The sequence below is a fragment of the Centruroides sculpturatus genome, unplaced genomic scaffold (assembly GCF_000671375.1).
Source record: "Centruroides sculpturatus isolate CEXI.00-Female unplaced genomic scaffold, Cexi_2.0 scaffold541, whole genome shotgun sequence".
In the NCBI taxonomy this organism is placed as follows: Eukaryota; Metazoa; Arthropoda; class Arachnida; order Scorpiones; family Buthidae; genus Centruroides; species Centruroides sculpturatus.
The window spans coordinates 6,295-19,494 of NW_019384809.1; positions in this window are offsets into that span (position 1 = coordinate 6,295).

The following is a 13,200-nucleotide window of genomic DNA, read 5'->3' on the forward strand; positions in this document are numbered from 1 at the left end:
ATTGATACGGGTATATATTATAAACCCAGCTACATCCCATGGTTTATACCGGCAAACTCAGCGGACCCGTACACTTATAAAATCGCAGCATTCCGGGCGTTGATCAGAAGAGCATTTACGCACCCTTCTAAGTGGAGTGACACGATAATGGAGCTACAAAATATAGAACGCATTGCAATTGCACATGGATACAGAAAAGAACTAGTACAAAGAATGGCAAATGCCTATTTACGAGCACGTGAAACGCAGGAGGCACCCGTTACTAAAAATGATAATCAAGAGCCAAACAGAAGACGCAACATAGTAGAATACAGCAAACGGTTTCAAGCGTTATATAAAGAAATTGCAACTAAAACGAACACCAGGATAGCGTATCGAAGAACCCCCAATGTATACCAATTACTACGTAATGCAAAAGACAAACAGAACGATATGAGAGCTCCGGGGGTATATAGTATTCCGGTGAGAGATGATAGGTTTAAACAAGAAAGGGTGTACATCGGCTCCACGAAACGTTCAATCCAACAGAGAGTTAAAGAGCACAAATATGACATAGAACATGCTCGTTACACCACTGCACTATCCACCTACGCAACCGACCCGGATATTCACGCGGAACTATCAAAAGCCAGATTAATAAATAGAGCTTTTCATACGGATCACATCAGAGCCCTTGAAGCCCTAGAAATCTACAAAGCAGGCAGGACAGGGAGATGTATAAACAACAAAGACGGAAACACGCTCTCTTATGCTTGGCGTTACGTATGCGAAGAACAACAAAAACGATGACGATACGTAACACGCGCAAGAAATTCGATTATATTTAAAACTAAACGTGCATTCGAAGAATGAAATCCAATAATTTAACCTGAAGCAGACCTCGACTGAGGCCGAAAACGTTTGTTTTACAAATAATTTACAAGTACCGGACAATAAAGGTTGAGTAAGTACGATTTTTATTGTAGATTTTTAATTAATCTAATTAATTATGGGTCACTCTTAAGATACAGCAACATTCATATGAGAGTGAATATATAGAAAATGATATTATTTCAGTCTGTTTCCCATCAGAATATAAATGTAATGCTATATTTTATATGTACAGTACTGTATATATAGCCAATGAAATTATTAGACCTTTATTTATGTATTCTAATCATCAAAATTTGAATATGTGGATCAACTAAATATTATTCTTCCAATTTTTTCTTAACTTTTAATGAAGTAGAGAAAATAATTCTGTTTCTAGTTGTATAACTAACGTAATAACATCCATCTAATAAATTTAATTCTTCTGTACATAAACAATACTATTAATGCAATTATATAAAAACTTAATACAAAGTAAATGCAATTACTTTCATGCTTCGTAGTCATAATAATTAAACAATAAATGAACAAGATGAAAATCAATGATAAGATAGCAAAACAAAAGAAAAGATATATATAAAATATTCCTTTGCTAAAAAAAATAATATAAGTAAAAAAATAATTGTTACTTATATTATCATCACAGAAATCATAATAAAAAAAATAATTAAAATAAGAATTAACATTTTCAAACAGAAATAAATATTAAAGAAATTAAATATGAATTATTGTACAGATTAGTCCAAAAGTCAGTTAACTATTTTGTAGTGTGTTCCAGATACATTCCTATATATGCATCATAAAAATGTTTTTTTTTTCTTTTACAAAATTGATGAAAATATAATTAAAGAAATAACTGAATTAACTACATTTTTAATTAATTTAGCTAACTGTAGTTTAGTCTTTACAATGATTGACCGACTTTTGGGTCACCCTGTATTTATGTTCATTTAAGAATTTAAATCTTATACAGTATAATAAACAAGCAATTATTTATTGTGACATTAAAAATTGCAACCTGGCATTGTGACAATCATATTTTTAAATTATTTAATTTAAAATATATGCACTCCACTTCAAATTAGTAGTAGCTTGCCCCTGCACATCATACTTTTCCTTTAACAATAGAGTTCCACCAGTCATCTATCTAACACCTTTCAGGAAAAAAAAATTTTGAATTGAAATAACAACTTCTGGTTTGCATCAATTCTTATATAGTTAATCAGGCCTCCTGCCCTAAAGGTTTCCATATCTGATCTCGGATTTCATCTATCTAACTCCATTTTAAAGATTAAGGAAAGACAGACAGCCAGACAAACAACAGCGAAAATTTATAGGTCTACAATGTTTTCAATTTGTAGCCCAACTATCTTACCTCAAGATACTTGATATTTGAAAAATTAATTATTCTTATTCTTATTATTTATCTTAATTTATATTAAGAACAATTAATAACTTTTCATAAAAACTTTATTAAAAATTCTCAATGTTTTATTGGAGGTTATAAGTTAAAACTTTAAATTTTATTTGTCATTTAAACTCAATGAAGCTTCTGCACAAAGAAAAAAAATTGATTAATAATGCAACAAAGAAAAACATTTGTTTGAATTATCCATTCACATAAACTAAATCATTTTGAAGTATAAAAAAGTATTTATAGTATTTATAAGTTTCTATCATTGGATTTAAAAATAAACCTTAAGAAAATATAATATTCTAAGGTTCTGAATAAATTTATTACACATGGCAAGTATCCAGTGTTAGAATATATATCTGTCATAAAAAAATTAAAAACCATTTTCAGATATTTTATGTTGTGCTGAGATGTCTGCATTATAATCTGTATTATACTTCTCATCTTTCTTATTTTTTAATAAATTGGAGAAATGCAAAAAGAAAACTTCAATAACATTTAAATTAGCTACTTATTCCTCAACTTTAATAATTATATGCTACATGACTGTAAAACATTCTAAACATTCAAACAATGAATAATTTGGTTTTGCAAAACATTTCCCTAATTTTGTTTATCAATTCAAAGTCACTTTGGACAGAAGTCTCAGTCAAATTTTACATCATTGGAATTGAACATTTGCCAAATGTCGCTATCATTTTGTAGATATGATGCCAAAAATAAGTGATATTACAGTAAAATGTATAAAAAATTTTAATAATTCTATCTTCCTTTTTGATTTCTAAGTATCAGAAATAAATAAAAATAGTTGCTTTATTAATTCTTTTACTGTATTAAACATTAAAAATGTTATTAATCTAAATTTCAGATGTTTCTTTAAAATTTTATTGTTGTTTCAATCTTTAATAATATTTGTTTACAACTTTAAAATTACAAATTAAAAAATATCTTTGAATTATTTTAAACAATTAATCTTCTGACTTAATCTATTTATAAAGATAACAAGAATAGACAGGTGTACAGTATTTTCATTATGAGNGTTGAACGTCCGACGTACACGGTTTTGTGTTGAAAACGTCGGTCGCAACCTCTCTTATTATGTCCTTACTGCTTAGTCACTGGATCTCATACTCCTAGTTTTTTCTTTACGGTATGCAAAAGACAAAGTTTATGCTCCTTCTGGGATGTTTCTATATTAAACAAACCTATTCAAATACTACATGAAAGAATATTTTATATTATAAATAATCCACACTTACAATAAATTACAATTTTACAATTCTAAAAATAAACTCACACCACCATCATAGATGATGCCAATACCATTTTATTTTCAGAAATTAGATCAACAGTGATCTGTTCCACCTCTAAATTAAAGCTGCTAAATCCTCTGCCATAGTATGTCCATCAGTCTATCAAAGACATATTTTGGACATAGAAATCCAATAACCTATAGAATTATAATGCAGCTACCAGAAGAGCCTTCCAAGCAAAAATTGGGGTTAAAGGATAAGGATTAAATGATAAGAGATCCTGGTCCTCCAAAGTGTGAAGGTTGTGTAACAGACTAATGCCCTGCTACTATAAAAATTCTTTACAGTTCAAAATTCAAAAGTTCTAGAACCTAAATATAAAGGGTCAGACATATGAAATAAATTTTAAGTTGAAATGAAACTAACACCTATATGCCATTTCCAGCAAATAACTATAAAGTTCTAACCCTTTTGGCTACTATTCAGAGGCCCTCACCAGGAAAAAAAACAAAAAAAAAAACAGTTCTATCTGAATGTTATAACTTTACAGTTATTTGCTGGAAATTGCATATAGGTGTTACAATTTAAGTTTCAAGTATGTAACAGTGCATTATTCAAATTATTCTTTTTAAAAACTAATTTAATTGTTATTTATCTTCTTCATTACTTTCTCTTTTGTATCAAAAGGAAATTTTGTTAAGAGTGGATTTTTGGTAGCTTTACTCGAGCCTATGCATTATATGTATATTTATAAAGTTAGTTTGCTTTCAGATTTTTGTATTTTGCATCATTAATGAAAAAGTTATGGATTTTTTTCATTCCTAGAATGCTATTGATTATACTATAATTAAAACCTTACATCTACATTATCTAAAAATATATTGTTTACATTTCTTCATTAATATGAATGAAATAATCACATATATAAATATTTAATGCAAATATAAAGTGATATATATGTACAAAATTAGACATCTGGCATGACTTTAAATAAAATTCTCAAACTTCTGTACATTTTAATTAAAAAGTAAACACTTAAAAAATGATATATACTATTTATATTACAAAATATGATATAAATGATATATAGAGCGAGACTAAATAATGTTACAACTTTCAATAAAAACATATTCAACTTGATACAGTAATTAGTATATGCTAATGCAGATAGTAATTGACTACAGTTGTCCCTCTATAGTCCGACGTTTTTTAATCCGACATGCTCAGTAGTCCGACGCACCTCCCGTCAAGGTACCCGTCCCCGTTACGTGTCTGCTTGCACAGAAGCATGTCGCGATGTGAATCTCCCCATCCAATTCTTACTCGATGACACACATTTCGTGTGTTTTATGTGAGCAGTTCTGTTCTCTACTCCAACTGTTCAGTTGGAGTAGAGAATATTGTAAGTTACTGCCAGCAAAACAATGCGAAATATGTAATTATTTTCGGTAATCCGGACACTTTTGGTAATCTGACACACCTTTGGTCCCATACCTGTCGGATTATCAAGGGACAACTGTAATTTTAATCAACTTGTAATAACATCTTAGTCTTCTTATAACTCCTCAGACTCATGGCATAAAAATCTTTTGAGAGTTCAATTGCACCTTTTGTTTTTGTTTGCCTTTTGTTTCAAATCTTTGTTCATTTTCATACTCATGAGCCATGAATTTCATTGTGAATTTTAAAAGTTTAAATATTAAGAATTTTATATTGCAGATAGTGATGTTCTGTTTGAAATTAGAGATGTTCATTAGCCTGATGACAAAGATTTTGTATCATTGAAAGTAATTGAATTATAAAAAAGCTTTTAATGCCATCTAACAGTGTTTACTTTGTCTACTAATGTAATAATATCATTGCCCATTTGTGGTACCATCACAGAAGAATCTAAAATGACAGCATTTTCAGGCAAATAATATGCCAAGTATGTCTTATGTTGAATTCATTTTACAAAATCAAAAGTGCAAAGAAATTTTTGATGTTGTAAGAAAGTAATGTTGTTGTAGATTCATAATTCAGACAACAGTTCAGGTATAGCAAGAACTGGTTACTAATAAGATGTATGCCATACAATAACAGAAAATCATGTTCTAATTTTAGTTTAATAGATGGCAATAAATGCTCATGTTTTGATACAATAATAGTTAATACAATTTGTACTTATCCATTTCAATAAACTGTAATTTATATTTGAAAATTGTACAGCTATTTTAGGTTCATCCTTTACATACTTTACTTGTTATATTTCACAATAAACTCCCTGCCCTTTTTTATAAGACAAATTCATAATTTAAACAACAAATATAATAGAATAAAATGCATAAAAATTAATTAAATCAAAATTAGTTTTATGAACTTTCTGACCAAAATAATAATGAACTTTTAAACGCTTGTTTATATATAACAGACTCAAAATTATTTTGATCCCCAAGAACCCATGGATATGGATACGAGAATTGGCAATCCTGGGGTGCCTGAGCTGAACCATGGAAGGCAGCAGAGAACCACCATGCATCCGCATCTCCCCAAGATATGATGGACAGAAGATTCAGAAATAATCCATTTAGCACAGGAATGGATAGGACCCCTGGGTCCACTTCTGTGCAGTTGGCTACCAGGAGAGGTGCAGCAAACCTGTGCTGAAATTACAGGAAGCATATAGATCAAATGAGACAAATGTTTCAAATGATGCTACAGGTTCAAAGCCCTTAGAAAATCCTGGAGTGGATACAAAAATTCTACACAGCTATACAAGCTTTAAGAAATGCATTAACATGGATGGGTACCTGGAATGTTAGATCTTTATATCAAACAGGAAAGATGGCAAATGTAATACATGAAATGAAAAGACTGAAGATTTCAATCTTAAGGATCCCTGAAACGAGTTGGGCTGGAAAAAATGATATTTCCACTGATGAAGAAATAACATTCATCTACTTGGGTAATGGAACAGCAAAAATAAGTCGGTGTGATGTTGGAAAAGATGATGGCTAATTTAGGACTATAGCATTAAGGAGAGGTACTAAATCAAGGTACCTTTTCTTAATTCAGATATACATGCCAACAAATGACCATTCAGAGGAGGAGAAGTTAGACATGGGCTTAGGAGACAATTAACAGGTTAAATTCATTTGAGATGTGGTGTCTAAGAAGAACAGAAAGAATTAATTAGATAGATAGAATAACCAATGAGGAGGTTATGAGTAGATTTGGAATGGAAAGAAACCTGATGGCCAGTATCCAGAGAAGAAAAACAGCATATGCTGGGCATATAATGAGAGGATCATCAGGGGAACTAATGAAAATTGCAGTTTAAGGAATGGAGAATGACAGACAAAGAAAGGGAAGACCTAGGCTAACATGGCAAGATAACATCAAAAAATAGACAAGTTTGAGCCAAAGTCTATAACCATGAGAAGAGTGAAGATCTGTCCATCAACTGCAACTTTCTGTAAAGAGGATGCCATGAGAAGAAGAAGAAGAATATAATTTGAATTTGATGAAAGATAAATTTTTCAAAAAGATTTTTCCCCATTGGAAATTTTTAGATATTAGTTTGAAATTACAAAATTTTAAAAAGATTAGCCATAGATCATTGAAATAATATTCCAGTCACCAGAGGCTACTTGGGTAGGTCTAAATTACTTTGATAGTTTCAGGCCAGACAATAAAAGAAGATAAGTGTTGTGTTATGGACATTTTTAAAGACAACTGAGTAGACACTAATAAAAGGCTGACACTGGCAAAGCTCTTAGTGTTTTCCTAATATTCAGCATGCATTACTGTTAGTCATTTTGAAATTTTTTAATTTCAAATAATTTTTAAATAATTTGTACTATACATATATAAAATAAGACTGACTTACTTATACTATCACTAAAACATTATTTATTGAAAGATTCTTCTATATAAAGCATTCCAATATATGAATAAAAATGAATATTTTAAGTAAGTTTTTTGCATGTTTATATGTAATGTATGTGCATGTATGAACAATAAATAATGATATTTAACACTAGAAAAGGAAAGAAATTTTGATAAAATTTTATGTAATAAAGTCAAATTCATTACAGAAATCTGATACAAAAACTTCTTTAAGGAGTATATATATATAATTTTATCACAAAGGAGAAGTCAAAAGAAATTTTAGTNTTTCACATCAATAATGAATTTTATTTGACAATCTGACCATTATCATATTAATATATCCAAACCTCTCTGATAATCTCACAATAGAAAACCCCTCTCTTAAAACTGCATTATTAAACAAATTAATTATATAAATTTTCTTCACAAATATATTATAAACGCGACTCTTTAATATCATCAATAACGACTGGAGCAGATTAAATTAAATTTCAAAGGGAGTTTTCAAGCAGTGCAAACTTATTAAGCATTTCAGTTACACTAGCTTGATATTAATCACACTTATAAATGAAATTTAATAAAATAGCCTCATGCGTTAATCATCAAAGAAAATTTTAATTAATTTATAAATAATTAATAACACAAACTAGCGTGAAGCAGTCGAAACGGATTCTACAGACCGATCGAAAAATGTCCGGTTTCCCCCGTAAATGACGCTTCTCCTTCGAGACTCTAAGATAAGCAGAGAAGCCAACAAGTTCTGGCTGAGAATTGTCGATATTTTTACAGCGGAGTATCGATCAATTGAGATTTTTTTGGCAATTTTTCTCTTAGTTTGTAACAAACATATTCGAAGCCGAGTAGCGATTGGCCAAAAACCACGACTTCGGAACGGAAACGATAGAAAAAAAAAGCAGTAATAGATTACTCTGCAGCACAGTGAAAGGTTACCCATTATCGACCGTGTATATAAGACATTTTGGTTCACCAAACGGAAACAAGCCGCGATCCAGTTTTAAATTTCTTTGGGACAAATCTACTTAACGATGAAAGGGATCTAAGCAGAGACAAAAGACATCAAATGAGATCATCTCCCACGCAAACCGACAAAGTAGTCATTTGTTACAACTGACAATTTGATAAGAACAAGGACAAAATTCGAGTCGAACAGAATTTCCTCCCCCTTTTTAAGGTAGAAGATAAGAGAGAGAGAGGAAAAAAAGGGGAGAAGTATCATCTGGGATGGGTTGTGATCGACCCGAAACGGGATTCCTCCCGTTGTCATGGCAATTGCATCTCGACCGACGTCGTCTTTCGCTCTTTCAAATTAAATTTCCCGATGCCTATGATAAAAATCTATAATTTCGTAAATCCCCTTCACAACCGAATTATCCCTTTGCATACGGATGAAGGTATCTTCCAGAAACAAATTCGGAATTCCCTCTTTTAATATTATTGCGCGAGTAACCATTATCAGAGGAAGAAAATATAAATTATTAAATAAATATTTCTTGAAATTAACGCATAATGCTTTCGGGGAACAACTAGCAATTACATAATACTATTGACGTTTTATCAGTAATCTATAATGTACAGGTATATTCTATCATCAAAGGAAATTCTAAAAACAGCAAAATTTCAACGGAAAATCGAGCGAAGAATCTTAGAAATAGAAATTGAGTTTATATAGAAGTTAAAAGAATCAATAACCACTTGATATAGTTAAAAATTATCGCTGTTTAAAGCTGCAGAGATAGAATCATAAAACGTTTTCATCTATATAAAACTAAAAAGAAAAATCGAACTACTTCAACTTTGTGGCGAGATAAGTTATAAGAACTAATTATAGAAAAATCACACTTTTCTTCTGTACAAAACAAGTGAGTCCGTGCTGAAGAATCGATCTTAACAAGGGAAGACGGACGTGTTGTTTGAAACGGAGTGACAACATTGATACTTCTTCATCGGCCTGTCGACTAGTTTCTTTTCAACCAGAAACCCTTGAATGACCAAACCAATTTGAAGAGCCGAAGACCTATCGAAACAGTGGACAACCGGTGCGACTTTAATCCAGAAAGCAAAAATCGGTGATTAAGCTAAACTGTTAATTAAAAGTTTGGAAACAAAGAAGCACCACATCAATTCTTCGAGAAAGGTAATTTGAAAGCATACTTCCGTATTCTTGAAAATTTTAAGAAAAATGTTATTTTTTGGGAGGAATTTTAAATTAAATTTAAGAAAGAATTTGAAATTCGAACGTGTAATGAGTACATTTATGGAGAGTACAATAATCAAACAAATCCCTACATTGAAGAAAGCGAAATAACCTGAAATGCTGCCATGTTTACACGTACTTTTTCCTATGAGAATTTAAGAGAGATACGTCGCACAATTACATCCCTTTATCAGAATATATCCAGTTACCCGCTCGAGTTATCTGTAAAGAAAAGACAGATCCGATTTTTCTACAGAAGAAAGCAATATCCAGAAACGAATTTCCTGGAGGAAATTAATAACTCTGGCTACTAAAAATAGAAAGGAAAAAAAATAATAATAGCAGTAGTAGTAGAAAAGTATTACTAAATATAGCGAGTGGCATCGAAGTTGTTATCGAATCTAAGCAACAGATGTTAAATGGCGACCATTCAGGCATCTTGCCAATCTGTCTCTACCATTAGGGACGAGGCGACAAATTCTACTTCCATTAACTTCGTCGTTAACGAGAGAGAATCGTGTAAAGTTACCCGAAAGAAATAATTCTACGGTAGACTAAAGTAACCAATGGGGAACAAACGTTAACCTTTTCTTTTCTTCGCAGACGTTAAAACAATTATTGGCGTGTTAAACGGTTAACGAACTCTGTTGGGGGACATTACCCTTCATAATTTAATATAGAGAGCGTGTCGTATGTCAGTTCGCATGTAAATACCTATACCACATGTGATCATAGCTGAAAGAATAATAATAATAAAAAAAAGGTCGAAGAACAATACACTTGGCAAGCAAAAGTTATGCAAATGATTCGTAGTTACAAATATCAAAAAGGCAGTCATTCTCATAGAAAATTATAGAATACTAACAGATTTTCCACTTCGAATCTTTACGCTTTTCATAGAATTCATAACGTTTAAAAATATTGTTATATTTAGTATTGTTTTTATCTTGTGTATTTTATTGGGTTTTCATGTATGATTTTCATTTCGTTATGGTGGGGGAAGTTCTCTCTAGTTTTTAATAAACTTTACTTATTTAATTATTAAATACTTTTATATAGCATATAAGATTTGTCTTTGTATTCTTTGCATTTCCAATGTATTTTTATAATTCTTTTTCTTTCACGTATAAATACTATAAAAACTACTTAAAGGATGCAAGAAAACTGAACTACCTAAAGTAGTACTACTAGTAAGAAATATTTTTATCTTTAATATATGATACCAAGTTTTAAAAATTGTCATGCTACTTAAAGGAGTATGAAATGCAATATATTCTCTCTCACAAATATTTTCTACCTGAAGAATAAACATTCAAATGTACTGTTTTTACTATTCTATTTGTTTCTATAAATAATTTATATTTTTATTTTTAAATAAATTTGAAATATTTTCTTCCATATGTTTGTAAATATTGGAAACAGATATTTGAAAAGACAATTTTTGTTCCTTATACAACATTTAAAAAAAAATAAAAAATACAATACAGAACCTATGACACTAATTTTATGATTATTTATTGACTAACCAATTCCTATTCCTATCCAATAAGTTATATTATATTGTTATATAATTGTTAGAAAATAGCTTCAAAATTTTCAAAGTAATCACATAATCTGGCAGCCAGCCAAGTTTCTTCTAGAAAGGAATTGGTCAAAGGAGATGACATTTGATCGAAGTTTTCAAAAATTATAGTGTGCAAGGATTTCCGGAAATCCGTTGAGAATATTCTCACAGTGACACAAAAAGAGTAGAGAGATTTTTCAGAAAGATTTGTAAATAGAATGTGATTAAAGGCAAATGAAATATCTTTGATAAAATTTTAAATGACATTTCAAAATAACTTGATACTTTACTTCATAATCCACGATAAAGACAGACAATATAGAATTGTAGATAACATAAAAATAGTTAACAATCAACATAAGTAAACCAATGTTAATAAATCTAAATCTATTTAACATAATTGTTTCTAATATTATTTAATAAATGAAAAAATTTACTAAAATGTTTAAATTTTTGTAAAGTTAGAACTATCATAAAATAATTTAACTGAAATTACATATTTAACTGTTATTATTTATAAAGGTTCAAAGAAAAAAAATTTGTCAGGATTTCCTTATTAGTAATGTTTCCTCAAGCAAAAATTTTCTTTAGTTTAAAAAACTTAGTTACTCTTAATCTTATCTCAGCCTTCTTGTGTTTATGCTCTCAGTCATCATCTCCATTTTACTCTAAACTTTTAAACATATCTCTGTAGAAAAATATTTTGTTGGAAAGCATTTAGTAGTAAACAAAAATAATATAGGCATATTTCAAAATAAATATAATTTTATTTTAAAAATTAATTTAAATTAATTAATAGTTTTATTAATATAAATATAATTATTAAAGTAGTTTGTATAAATTGTAGATTTAAAAATCTTCTAATCCGAATACCGGTATTCTTATAAAAATCGTACTTACTCAACCTTTATTGTCCGGTACTTGTAAATTATTTGTAAAACAAACGTTTTCGGCCTCAGTCGAGGTCTGCTTCAGGTTAAATTATTGGATTTCATTCTTCGAATGCACGTTTAGTTTTAAATATAATCGAATTTCTTGCGCGTGTTACGTATCGTCATCGTTTTTGTTGTTCTTCGCATACGTAACGCCAAGCATAAGAGAGCGTGTTTCCGTCTTTGTTGTTTATACATCTCCCTGTCCTGCCTGCTTTGTAGATTTCTAGGGCTTCAAGGGCTCTGATGTGATCCGTATGAAAAGCTCTATTTATTAATCTGGCTTTTGATAGTTCCGCGTGAATATCCGGGTCGGTTGCGTAGGTGGATAGTGCAGTGGTGTAACGAGCATGTTCTATGTCATATTTGTGCTCTTTAACTCTCTGTTGGATTGAACGTTTCGTGGAGCCGATGTACACCCTTTCTTGTTTAAACCTATCATCTCTCACCGGAATACTATATACCCCCGGAGCTCTCATATCGTTCTGTTTGTCTTTTGCATTACGTAGTAATTGGTATACATTGGGGGTTCTTCGATACGCTATCCTGGTGTTCGTTTTAGTTGCAATTTCTTTATATAACGCTTGAAACCGTTTGCTGTATTCTACTATGTTGCGTCTTCTGTTTGGCTCTTGATTATCATTTTTAGTAACGGGTGCCTCCTGCGTTTCACGTGCTCGTAAATAGGCATTTGCCATTCTTTGTACTAGTTCTTTTCTGTATCCATGTGCAATTGCAATGCGTTCTATATTTTGTAGCTCCATTATCGTGTCACTCCACTTAGAAGGGTGCGTAAATGCTCTTCTGATCAACGCCCGGAATGCTGCGATTTTATAAGTGTACGGGTCCGCTGAGTTTGCCGGTATAAACCATGGGATGTAGCTGGGTTTATAATATATACCCGTATCAATGCTTTCACCGTTGAGCATGATGTTGATGTCCAAAAAGTGTGCGTTGGTGGAAGTCATTTGATCTAGTTTCAGGGTCAGCCCGTATGGATTGTTGTTTATGTGGCTCAAAAACTCATTTATGTTTGGTTTCGTTTTCCACAAGATAAATACATCGTCCACATATCTCTTATA